A 13,696-nucleotide genomic window follows, 5' to 3' on the forward strand; every position below is an offset into this window, starting at 1 on the left:
CAAACTAGATTTTAAACCAAAGACTGTAACAAGAGATGAAGAAGGGCATTATAACATAATCAAGTGGTCTATCCATCAAGAAGATCTAACAATTATAAATATATAGGCCCCCAATGTGGAGCACCCAAATATATAAATCAATAATAACAAATGTGAAGAAGCTCATTAATAATAATACAATAATAGTAAGGTACTTTAACACCCCACTTACAACAATGGACAGACCATCTAAGCAGAAAATCAACAAGGAAACAATGGCTTTGAATGACACAATGAACCAGATGGACTTAACAGATATATTCAGAACATTTCATCCTAAAGCACCAGAATATATATTCTGTTCAAGTGCACCTGGAACATTCTCCAGAATAGATCACATGCTGGGTCACAAATCAGTCTTCAACAAGTACAAAAAGGTCGAGATCATACACGCACATTTTCAGATCACAACACTATGAAACTCGAAGTCATCCACAAGAAAGAAATTTGGAAAACCCTCAAATACATGGAGGTTAAAGAACGTCCTACTAAGGAATGAATGGGTTAACCATAAACTAGAGAAGAAACTTTAAAAAATACATGGAAACAAATGAAAATGAAAACATGACAGTCCAAAACCTTTGGGATACAGCCAAGGCAGTCCTAAGAGGGGAGACTGTTGCAATTCAGGCCTATCTCAAGAAGCAAGAAAACTCCCAAATACAAAACCTAGCCTTACACCTAAAGGAGCTAGGAAATAAACAGCAAATAAAGCGTAAAGCCATCATAAGCGGGGAAATAATAAAGATGAGAGTAGAAATAAATGATGTAGAAACCAACTAAAACCCCAGTAGAATAGATCAACAAAACTAAGACTTGGTTCCTTGAAAGAATTAACAAAATTGATAAACCCCTAGCCAGACTTGTTAAAAAGAAAAGAGAAAGGACCCAAATAGATGAAATCATGAACGAAAGAGGAGGGCTCACAACCAACACCACAGCAAAACAAACACTTATAAAAGAATACTATGAAAAATTATATGCCAACAAACTGGGAAATCTGGAAGAAATGGACAAAGTCCCAGAAACTCACAAACTACCAAAACCGAAACAGGAAGAAATAGGAAATTTGACCATACCCATAACCAGCAAAGAAATTCAATCAGTAATCAAAAATTTCCCAACAGGGGTGCCTAGATGGCTCGGTTGGTTAAACATCCAACTCTTGATTTTGGCTTAGGTCATGATCCCACAGTTTTGGGGATCAAGCCCTGTGTTAGACTCTGCACTGACAGCACAGAGCTTGCTTGGGATTCTCGTTCTCTCCCTCTCTCTCTGGCTCTCCCCCACTTGTGTGAGCACTCCCTCTTTCTCTCTCAAAATAAATAAATAAAGTAAAAAAAAAAAATCTCCCAACAAACAAGAGTCCTGAGCCAAATGGCTTCCCAGGGGAATTCTACCAGACTTTTAGAGAAGAGTTAATACCTATTCTTCTCAAACTGTCCCAAAAAATAGAAATAGAAGGAAAACTTCCAAACTGATTCTATGAATCCAGCATTACCTTGACTCCAAAACCAGACACAGACCCCACTAAAAAGGAGAATTACAGGTCAATATACCTGATGAGCATGGACGCAAAAATTCTCAACAAGATATTAGCAAATCAAATTCAACAACACATTAAAAGAATTACTCACCATGATCAAGTGGGATTTATTCCTGGGCTGCAAGCCTGGTTCAATGTCCATGAATCAATCAGTGTGATACACCACGTTAAAAAAGAAAGGATAAGAACCATAGGATCCTGTAGATGCAGAAAAAGCATTTGAAAAAAAAATACAACATCTATTCTTTTTATAGGGGTACCTGAGTGGCTTCATCAGTTAAGCGTCCGACTTTGGCTCAGGTCATGATCTCATGGCTTGTGAGTTCAAGCTCCATGGCGGGCTCTGTGCTGACAGCTCAGAGCCTGGAACCTGCTTCAGATTCTTTGTCTCCCTCTCTCTACCCCTCCCCCACTTGCATTCTCTCTCTCAAAAACAAATAAACATTAAAAAATTTTAAAAATAGATTTGTATAAAAAATGTTTAATGTTTATTTATTTTTGAGAGACAGACAGAACACAAGTGGGGGGAGGGGCAGAGAGAGAGGGAGACACAGTATCTGAAGCAGGATCCAGACTCTGAGCTCTCAGCACAGAGCCCCACGAACCATAAGATCATGACCTGAGCCAAAGTCAGATGCTTAACCGACTGAGCCACCCAGGAGCCCCAACATCCATTCTTGATAAAAACCCTCAACAAAATAGGGATAGATGGAACATTCCTCAACATCATAAAGGACATATATGAAAAAGCCACAGCTAATATCCTCAATGTGAAAAAACGGAGAGCGTTTCCCCTATGGTCAGGAACAAGAGAAGGATGTCCACGCTCACCATTTATATTTAACATAGACTGGAAGTCTTAGCCTCAGCAATCAGACAACAAAAAGAAGTAAAAGGCATCCAAATCATCAAGGAAGAAGTCAAACTTCCACTATTTGCAGTGGACATCATACTCTATGTAGAAAATCTGAAAGATTCCACCAAAAAATTGCTAATTCAGCAAAGTCACAGGTATAAAAATCAATGTGCAGAAATCTGTACAACCAATACGACGTCGATACGCCAATAATGAAGCCACAGAAAAAGAAATCAAGGAATTGATCTCATTTGCAATTGCACCAAAACCAGTAAGATCCCTAGGAAGAAACCTAACTAAAGAAGTAAAAGACCTATGCTCTGAAAACTATAGAACACTTATGAAAGAAATTTAAAAAAAATTTTTTTTTCAACGTTTTTTATTTATTTTTGGGACAGAGAGAGACAGAGCATGAATGGGGGAGGGGCAGAGAGAGAGGGAGACACAGAATCGGAAACAGGCTCCAGGCTCCGAGCCGTCAGCCCAGAGCCTGATGCGGGGCTTGAACTCACGGACTGCGAGATCGTGACCTGGCTGAAGTCGGACGCTTAACCGACTGCGCCACCCAGGCGCCCCTCTTATGAAAGAAATTTAAGAGGACACAAAAAGGGAAAAGCATTCCACACTCATGGATTGAAAGAATAAACATGTTAAAGTATCTATTTTACCCAAAGCAAACTACACATTCAATGCCATCCTATCAAACTAGCATTTTTGGCAGAGCTTGGACAAACAACCCTAAAATTCACATGGAATCACAAAAGACCCCAACTAGCCAAAGCAATTCTGAAAAAAGAAACACAAAACTGGAGACATCACAATTCCAGATTTCAAGCTATATTACAGAGCTGTAGTCATCAAGACCGTATGGTGCTAACACAAAACCAGACACATAGATCAATGGAACAGAATACAAATTTGTCAACTACCCTTTGACAAAGCAGGAAAGAATATCCAATGGAAAAAAGATAGGCTCTTCAATAAATGGTGTTGGGAAAACTGGACAGCGGCATGCAATGAAATTGGACCACTTTCTTACATCATACACGAAGATAAATTCAAAATGGATGAAATACCTGAAGGTGAGACAGGAAACCATCAAAATCCTAGAGGAGAACACAAGTGGCAACCTCTTTGACCTTGGCCGGGGCAACTTCTTACTACACACGATGATGAAGGCAAGGGACATGAAAGCAAATATGAACTACTGGGACTTCATCAAGATAAAAAGCTTCTGCACAGCGAAGGAAACAATCAACAAAATGAAAAGACAGCCTACATAATGGGAGAAGATATTTGCAAAGGACATATCTTGCAAAGGGTTAGTGTCCAACATCTATAAAGAACTTATCAAACCCAACACCCAAAACCCATACAACCCAGTTAAGAAGTGAGCAGAAGACATGAATAGACACTTTTCCAAAGAAGTTATCCAGATGGCTAACAGACAGATGCAAAGATACTCAACATCACTCCTCATTAGGGAAGTATAAATCAAACCCACGATGAAAAACCACCTCACCCCTGTCAGAATGGCTCAAAGCAACAACACAAGAGACAACAGATGTTGGAGAGGATGTGGAAAAAAAGGAACCTTGAACTGTTGGTGGAAATGCAAACTTGTATAGCCACTCTGGAGAACAGTATGAAAGTTCCTCAAAAAATTAAAAATAGAACTACCCTATATTCCAGTAATTGCACTATTAGGTATTTATCCAAAGGACACAAAATATAGATTTGAAGGGGTACGTGCACCCCAATTTTTACAGCAACATTATCAACAATAGCCAAACTATGGAGAGGGCCCAGATGTCCATCAACTGGTGAGTGTATAAAGAAGATGTGGTGTGTTTATATACATATGTGGTGTGTGTGTAAATATATGTATATACATTCCATTATATGCATACACACACACACACACACATCAAAAAGAATGCCATCAAAAAAGAATGAAATCTTGTCATTTGAAATGATGTGGACGGAGCTAGAATGTATTGTACTAAGCAAAATAAGTCAATCAGAGAAAGACAAATACCATGTGATTTCATTCCTATGTAGTACTTAAGAAACAAAACAGATGAACATTTGGGAAGGTGGGCGGTAAGAGAAGAGAAAGAACCAAGCTGTAAGAGACTCTTGATAGAGAACTATGGGTTGATGGAGGGAGGTGAGTGGGAGGTGGGCTAAGGTGTTAAGGAGGGCACTTGTTGTGCTGAGCCCTGGGTGTTGTATGTAAGTGATGAATCACGGAGTTCTACTCCTGAAACCAAAAAATAAAAATATAAATTAAAAAATAAATAAATAAAATTAAAAATGCCAAAAACCCCAAAACAAAACAAAACCATGTTATTGCCTTCTCACATCTAGTTTCGCTGATAAGAATGCTTATATAACTGTGGGGGCGCCTGGGTAGCTCAGTTGGCTAAACGTCTGTCTCTTGGTTTCTGCTCAGGCCACGATCTCACGGTTCGTGGCGGGGAGCCCCACGTCAGGATCCGCACTGACGGTGCGGAACCTGCTTGGGATTCTCTCTCCCTCTCTCTCAATAAAATAAAATAAACATGTAAAAAAAGAATGCTTCTAGAACTCTGATTCTCATTCATTTATTTTGTTGTTCCTACTAGGATATGTTAGGATTTTCTCTTTAGTCAGAAGTATATGAAGTTTCATGCAAACGAGCTTAGGCGTAGGTGTTGGCTTTGGTTTGGGTTCTTGGTCTTACGTGGCACTCTGTGGTCATTTGTAATCAAAGAACTTGTGTTTTTGTTTTGTTTACGTTCTGGGAAATTTTCAGCTAATATTTTGGCCCAATACTGCTTCCCTTTTAGCCTTTCCATTCTTTTTTTTTTTTTTTTCTGGAAGTTTGTTGGGTATTTGAGATCTATTGTCTTTGTCTTGCCTTTGGCCTATCTACTGTCTTAAAACTGGAACGTCATCGATTTTCATACCACGTACATGACTCCAACATACGATTTTTATTATGTCACTCCCATCGATGCCTTCACTGGCTTCTTCGCAAAAATACACAAGGCTTTCATCATCGGTCAGTGCTCCTCTCTCCAGCCTGCCTGTGCCTTAACCCTCACTCCAACTCCAGTCATAATTTAGACATGATCTTTGAAAAAAATTTTTTTACGTGATTATTTATTTTTTGAGAGAGAGAGAGACACAGAGTGCCAGCAGGGGAGGGGCAGAGAGAGAGGGAGACTCAGAATCTGAAGCAGGCTCCAGGCTCTGAGAAGTTAGTGCAGAGCCTGAAGTGGGGCTCAAACTCACAAACTGCGAGATCACGACCTGAGTGAAGTCGGACGCTTAACCGACGGAGCCACGCAGGTGCCCCATACGTGATTTTTTTTTTTTTTTTAATGAATTCGTGCACTGTATTCTCATTTACCTTTATTTGCTCTCCTGGAATTAACTCCTCCTCTCAACTGATCTTCCCATAATAACCTTATAAAGTTAATGATAAGGCCTGACAATTATAAGTAATAATTGATAATTATCTGTCTAATTCTTACTTGTCCTTCAGGTCTTGGGTCTGGCCTCCTCCTGGAGGAAACTTTCTGACCGTCCTACATGTGGATTAGATAGATGCCCTTCTCAGGTGTTCCCATGGCTATGGTAATATGTACCTCTTAATACTTTAATTATACTCATCTCTCTCCCACCATAGACTCTAAAAATCTTAGGGGTACTGTGGAATCCTCACCATGGTTCATATCAGAGAGCCTAAAACATGAAAGTTGCTCAATACGTATATTTTGAGTTTCAGATGTAGAATATTGATGTGAGATAGGGAAGCAAAACCAAAACGAAACCCTCAGGGATTCTTTCTAGAAGCCTGGTTATGAAAGAAAGGCCATTGGTTGGGGGGTAGCCAAAATGAATTGTCTGGGCCAAGGGTAGGTATCTTTAAAAGATGGTATTTTGGAGGGGAAAGTAAAAATGGAAATGCTGAAAATCCAGGAGAAATCAAGTAACAGAGGGAGCATTGCTTTTTCTTGGTGGGAGGTAGGAAAGGAGAGCCTGGGTCAGAACCCGATGAGACTCAGACTTGAGATTTTTTTTCTGCGAAGTGGAAAGCGAATTCTAAGAACAGACCAACAGATGTGCTTGGCCACTGAGGATGGTGTTAGGAGTTTTGACATCACTGTCAAAAGAATGGAAGACGTCTTCCTTAGGCATGTTAGCAATTTTCAAGGCATGCTGAGAGCTCTGCAGAGGTTGGTAGGACTCCTTAAAACAGAAGGAAAGTCTGTGAAGTTTGCCTCTGAACTGACGGCCCCAAATAGCGTATTTTCGAAAGTTGTTTACCAATGGCTAAAATCATTGGTGGATCGATAAAGGTTATCGATGGCTAATGAAACTAAGTCATGAAATACCTAAAGCCTTGAAGATGCTTAACATGAGCAAGAAAGAAAAAACTTCGTTATTGAACAAGATGAGTTATTCAAACTCAGGACACGAGCATCCGTGCTAGTGTCTCAGTAACAAAAATAGCAATACAAAAAGTGTTGAATTTTGTAACATTTTCGCGATGTCATTCTTTTCACAAAAGGTAATTTGCTTACTGTATAATTAAATACGACTTCCTATTTTTATTTATATTCACCAATTTTGAATTTATAAAGTCGTTGGGTCTACACAGGTTTCTTCCCCCCCCCCCCTTTTGTTTTACTTTACATAAGCCTGTTACATCTGGGGCTTTTTGGACATAATCATCAATTGTAAGTACATCACTCAAAGCTGTCAATAGATTTATAGAAGCTGCACACAGCTCATTGGGTTTGAAAGAACTGAGCAATATTGCCATTGATTTTCTCCTTGACTTTGTCGACAGTGGGCAAATATCTCAGGGGAGGATGTGAAAAGGGGGTGTGTTAGTAATGGTGGATGCCAGTCTCAGTGCGGAATGCCTGAATGGAGCCGGGGGAATCTGGTCTCCTTCTCTCTTACAGATTAGAAAGATCCAAGCCTCAAACCACAACATTTTTGGCTACAAGTCTTTCATGTATATAGATTTAGATATGTGATTACATCCAAATATCCAGAAATTATTTACTATTATGTAAGAAGGTCAGATGCTCAGCCTTTTTGTAAAAAATAGTCGGTAAGAACTTCAAACAAAAATCTGTTCTGTTACCTAAAAGTATTTACAACGCACAATTGTTACTCTTCTAAACCGGCCCCTGGAGTACTTTTGCAAGTTTCCTGGTTTGCTTAGTGTAACACTTAAAAAGCTGGAGCAAATGTTGGACCAGCTACCTTTTAATTGATCATTTGCATTGAAATAGCACATGGTATAATTTTAAAAGACCATCACAAGATTTCTACCAATAGTTGGGTGATGCTGATGTGTTTGTTCCCTCAACAAAGACTTAAAATGCATGAATAAAATATAACAAGAATAGAGATCAAATTCAAACAAAAATAAACACCCAGATGCCAGAAATGAGACAGGAAAACAGAGCTAAAATAAGATTGTTATTTTAAGCCAGTTAAATTTTAGGTGGTTTAGCAAAGGCTGATTGATAAAGCCAGCTAAAATATAATTCACGTGTAAGGATAAAATAGTCATATCTTTAAACAAAATCTGAGATTGTGGTTTTTTTTTAATTTTAATTTGTTTTATTTTTATTTTTTTAATACTTATTTTTGAGAGAGAGAGAGAGACAGTGGGTGAGTGGGGGAGGGCCAGAGAGAGAAAGAGACACAGAATCAAAGCAGGCTCCAGTCTCTGAGCTGTCAGCACAGAGCCAAAGGTGGGGCTTGAACTCGTGAACCACAAGATCATGACCTGAGCTGGTCAGATGCTTAACTGACTGAGCCCCCCAGGCGCCCCTGAGATTTCTCTTTTATAGATATCTCGGAAGGAACTAATAGACACCCCTCAAGGAGAAAAAGATTGAACACACAAGGAAGTAGTTGGATGTTGAAAACTAATAATTATATTGATAAACTAAATAAATATGATTGTGCAAAGTAATGATGACAAAGATTAACTCGTGTTTGGGGTGGGAGGGACATGTTAGTCACAGTAGGGACTAAAATATGAGGTAGCAATTATATGGAAGAAGAGAGAGGGATGATCAGAACTCAGTTCCCTTGAAATCTTATCATTTAGGATGAGGCCAGAAATCCGGATTAATTTTAAAAACACATTATCCAATATGGTAGCCACTAGCCTGAGGTGGGTCTTCAAATTTAAATTTTAAGATTTAAACTGCTAAGATTTAAAATTAAGCTTCTTTACCTCTGACAGGTCAAACACTTTTGAAGTCATCTGGCTTCTAACAATAAGAAAAAGCCAAACAAACTGAAAATCAGTGATGTTTCCTGGACCCATCGGAGATTGAGGCTTCAGGGCAAACCACAGCCTTGAGATCTGGAATCCTAGGAGAGACCTACCACTTTTTACAATTCAGATATGTCATGCTTGTATTTAGGTCTCCGCGCAAATATGGCTTTCTTTCAAGGAGCTGGCAATATTCTTAGATGTGAAATACGCATTCCCCCAAATCCAAATAAAGCACCAAACACGGGCTTCTTGTTTGGTCCTAAGGGTGGGAAGAAACAGTCACTTGTGGAGCATTCCATGGGGCTCCTGCCCAGGTTATTCCCAAGAATGTTATCATCAGGGCAGGTCCTTGGACCTTCGCTGGATTGATTAACCAGTCTTGGTTGCGTCTGTGCGTCTCCATTGCATTCGAATCAGTCCCAAGACTTCTCTTCAGTTTCCAATACTATCACATCACCAAGACTGTGTATTTTTACCCTGGAGACCTGTATCAGGTCCGAATCCCTTCCAACCAAGTCATGGCAGTGAGCTGCTGAGTTCAGATGACCCGTGATGGCACAGTAAACATGAACTGGGATCCTTCCCGTGGGAAAACAAACTATGGTTGGCTCTCTTCCAAGACTGAGCTAGAGAAGAAAGCATTTGGAAAAAAAAAAAAATCCCGGGGTACCTGTTTTGTTTTGTGGGTTGAAGCCATGTCTGGAACGGCCGATGTATTGGACAGTACATCTTTATTTAAGCCTCAGTGGTCCACTGTTGGTCTCCATGAGCTATAAAGACTTTTCCACAGGCCACACAGGGCTATTATACAGAGAATTCATTGATACCTGTGCTCCAGCTGCTAACATGTCATTAATTAAAGAGGTAATCCCTTTGCCCACCAGGTATTCTGCATTGTTTTAAATTAACCACCTGTGTGGGCCCGAGAAATTCCAGTGGTTTCCATTTACTGTGCCCAAGGGGGACTGTCATGCCTTCTGTTTACAATATTAGGTAGGGGAAGTAATTGCTAGTTGGACGTAATAGCCACCCCAGTGATACATTCAAGTAGAGGGGAACCAGCCACCTCACAAAAAGTTTGCTCAAAAATCCCAATTTTCATCTAAACTTTCACCTTAATCCCATCCACCTTTTAATTTCTACATCTTCCTGATCTACATTAAGCTGCTGTGAAGGCATTACCCAGAGATTTCAAATCACAGTGCATTGGCTCCTGTGTTAAGGAGTCCCAGAAAAGGTTTCTTCTCCTCCCCTTCAGCTCCCTGGCCATTTCATCCATACATGTGCGGGTGGCCTTGGGTCCCCACCAGACTTGGCCAGAAGACTCTGCCTCTCCAATGTTTACTTGGATTAATCTGCTTACCCAATACCCCAGGCGATTCTGGGTGGCGTTTCTCACATAATCTTTGCCGCCTGGCTTTTTGAATTCCTTCCAAGTGGGGTAAATGGAGAGAACTTGTCTGGGGGGCCTTCTAATGTTGGGGGACCCATGGGGAGTCTCACTGGCCCACACAAGCTTCCATAATGCTGCATCAACATCTTTGTTTCAACACTGTCTATGTCCGCCACATTCATCCCCCTTTTCAACAACCATCTAAGACGTCCACACTGCTGGGTGGAGTCCCTTGATTCTCCTTTCTGTCCCTCCCATTTCTTTTGTAATTCCTTTGGTGACCTTGGTATCGGTAAGATCCAAATGGGGCAGCCGAGAAAGCAAAACTGATAAAACTTCTGAGACCATTCGATTTTGCAAGAGTAATGTCACATGGGATGCCCATGTGACAACGGGCACCCTTAATCACAGCATTTACCATAACCTGGTAATGGGCATATTTAGTGGGTGAATATCCTAGTCACCATAAAGCCAATCCCACACGGCTTGCCCACAAAGCACATTCGCCGCTTCATCTGAAGTGTTCCACTTGGCAATTGGAGGGGGAATCGGGCAGCCCTCCTTCTCAGGTAAGCACACCTCATGGTGGCTTTTATCCAGTCTCCTAGGAATCGATTCCTCAGGAATAACCTTCTGCGTGTCTGAATCACATACAACCATCCGTGGTTGTTCAATGGTGGACTACAGATCCTGTATCAAACCAAACATGCTCTTCCACTCTGCACCATTCGAAACCAAAGACAGAGCCCCCAAATTAGTTACCCCCGCAGTCCATTTTAGGAAAGGTTCCTCAGGAAGAGGATAATGTGATCCACAAAATGAGACATCTCCTCCACACCATATCCCCCGGCTTTAGTAGTTTTCTGGTTTTGCTCTCCACCACGCTGACTACCTTTTTGGTGATCAGAGGGCTTAGAGGTAGTTTCCTGGCATAATTTCCCCCTCTGTGGGCAGCTTTGAGGCTAGTGGCCAAAGCTCAGGCTGATCCAAATTTGAACTTGGTCCAGCATCAAGTTCCAACTCAGAACTCTCTCTCATTTTAGCTGTTACAGATAACGATAAGCAAGAGGTTGCGTATTTCGCATGCTCATTATTTTGCATTTCCTTGGGTCTATTCTCATCTCTAATTCCGCTGGTAACTTTTACCCTTAGTAACTGATCAAAGAGCCGTTACAGTTTTATACCACAAGTGCCTAGGTGGCCATTCAGGGATCAGGGTTCCTCATCCCTGCCCTTCTTTCTTTCTCTTTCCAAACCATATGTTTCCATATGTGCCAGAGCTGTTCTAGCAAATTCCATTTCACTGATACCAAATGTCTGGAAAAAGCAGGTTTGTTTTTTTCCTTTGTGTTTTCTTTAAAAAATTTTTTTTTTCAACGTTTATTTATTTTTGGGACAGAGAGAGACAGAGCATGAACGGGGGAGGGGCAGAGAGAGAGGGAGACACAGAATCGGAAGCAGGCTCCAGGCTCTGAGCCATCAGCCCAGAGCCCGACGCGGGGCTCGAACTCACGGACCGCCAGATCGTGACCTGGCTGAAGTCGGACGCTTAACTGACTGCGCCACCCAGGCGCCCCTCCTTTGTGCTTTCTTTTGCTTTCATACTTCACTTCTTGCCACCAAATGTGTGCGGATTTTTTCCCCCCATACTGACCAATTCTCCAACAGCAGCTGGGGGTCCTACAATTTGATTTAGTGCTGACACGATCTGTCTGTAGTGTCGGATCCCACGAGTTAACAGCCCTGTCTCACAAGACTTCCCCGAGTTCCATGTTGCCTTCTCTGATTCTGGCCTTCCAGCTCTAAATGGGGTTCCCATGACCCCATCCTTGGGTTTGACAAGCTAGCACAGTTCAAAGACCTCCAATTGGCGGGGGGGTGGGGGGGGGGTGGGGGGGGTGGGGGGGGTGGTGGCGCGCCTGGGTGGCTCAGTCGGTTGAGCATCCGACTTTGGTTCAGGTCATGATCTCACAGTTTGTGGGTTCGAGACCCACATCAGGCTTTGTGCTGACAGCTTGGAGCCTGGAGCCTGCTTCAGATTCTGGGTCTCCTTTTCTCTCTGCCCCTCCCCCGCTCACGCTTTGTCTCACTCTGTTTCTCAAAAATAAGTATGTGTAAAAAAATTTTTTTAAATAAAAGACCTCAGGGGAACACTTACTTACGTTTACTGGTTGATTATATAATAAATTGTATGATGAAGGATTCAGATGAATAACCAGATGAAGAGATACATGGGGTAACTTCTGGAAGGGTTCCAAGCTCAGAAGCCTCAGTCACCCAGGAACTAGGATGCACCCACCACCTTCCCAGCACATTGATGTGTTCACCAGCTTGGAAGCTCCCTGAATCCCATACTTTGGGGATTTTTATGGAGGCTTCATCAGATAGTTGTGATTGACTATTAACTCAATTTCTAACCCTTCTCCCACCTCTGGAGAATAGTGGTAGGGCTGAAAATACCAAGCTTCTAATCACGGTTTGGTCTTTCTGGTGACCAGTGCTGATCTTACAGCCCACCAGAGTCATCTTATTGGAACAAAAGATACTTCTATCATCCAAGAAATTCCAAGGGTCCTAGGAGCTCTGTGTCAGGAACTGGGGTCCAAGACCAAATGCTAGAAGGAACTGGGAGCAGAGACATTCTATATGTAATCTTATTCTTATTTTTTTTTGCAAGTAAATATAGAGAATTGTAGCCAAGATCAGCTTACCTGAAGCGGAAGCCAGTAGTGACCAGAACTGGTAGGAACAAGCACCTTAAATGGTAATTTGGTGAATTGTTGGAGGCTGAGTGAAGATTAGCCAAGAACTGGTAGGAACAAACACCTTAAATGGTAATTTGATGAATTGTTGGAGGCCGAGTGAAGATTAGGTGAGAATAGGACGTTCCTGGGGTCAATAGTATTAGAGGGGTCAGAAGCAGGTGCATGTAACTGGCGGAGGGCAAAAGCTATGGGCATGGAAGGATACATCTACTGCTTGACATCAGGAATGAAAACGAGGGCAAGAGGGAAGAGATCCTCTGATCTCTCTCCTTTTCCACCTTTGCATCTATTGTTGCTCTTTCCTATTGGATTGGTCAGACCCAGTTGGAAGCCAACCATGAAAGCAGGGAATTGGTGATACAGTCCACAGCGGTCAGCCTCCCCTGGAAAGGGTATAGTAGGAAAATAAAGAACAAAACCAGCACAAGACCTGTCTACAATAGAGTTTGAGATGATACAACTATTTTTCATTTAAAAAAAATTCCTTTTAGGGGCGCCTGGGTGGCTCAGTCGGTTGAGCGTCCAACTTCAGCTCAGGTCATGGTCTCGCAGTTTGTGAGTTTGAGCCCCGCGTCGGGCTCTGTGCTAATAAACAGCTCAGAGCCTGGAGCCTGCTTCAGATTCTATCTCTCTCTTTCTCTCTCTCCCCCTCCCCTGCTCATGCTTTGCCTCTCTCTGCCTCTCAAAAATAAATAAATGTTAAAAAAGTTTTTTAAAAAATTTGTAAAAAAATCCCTTTTATTTTATTCTGATCTCCTTCCATTTTCATACCCATGTATCTGCTTTTGAACATATT

Source organism: Prionailurus viverrinus, chromosome E1 (assembly GCF_022837055.1).
Source record: "Prionailurus viverrinus isolate Anna chromosome E1, UM_Priviv_1.0, whole genome shotgun sequence".
Taxonomy (NCBI): Eukaryota; Metazoa; Chordata; class Mammalia; order Carnivora; family Felidae; genus Prionailurus; species Prionailurus viverrinus.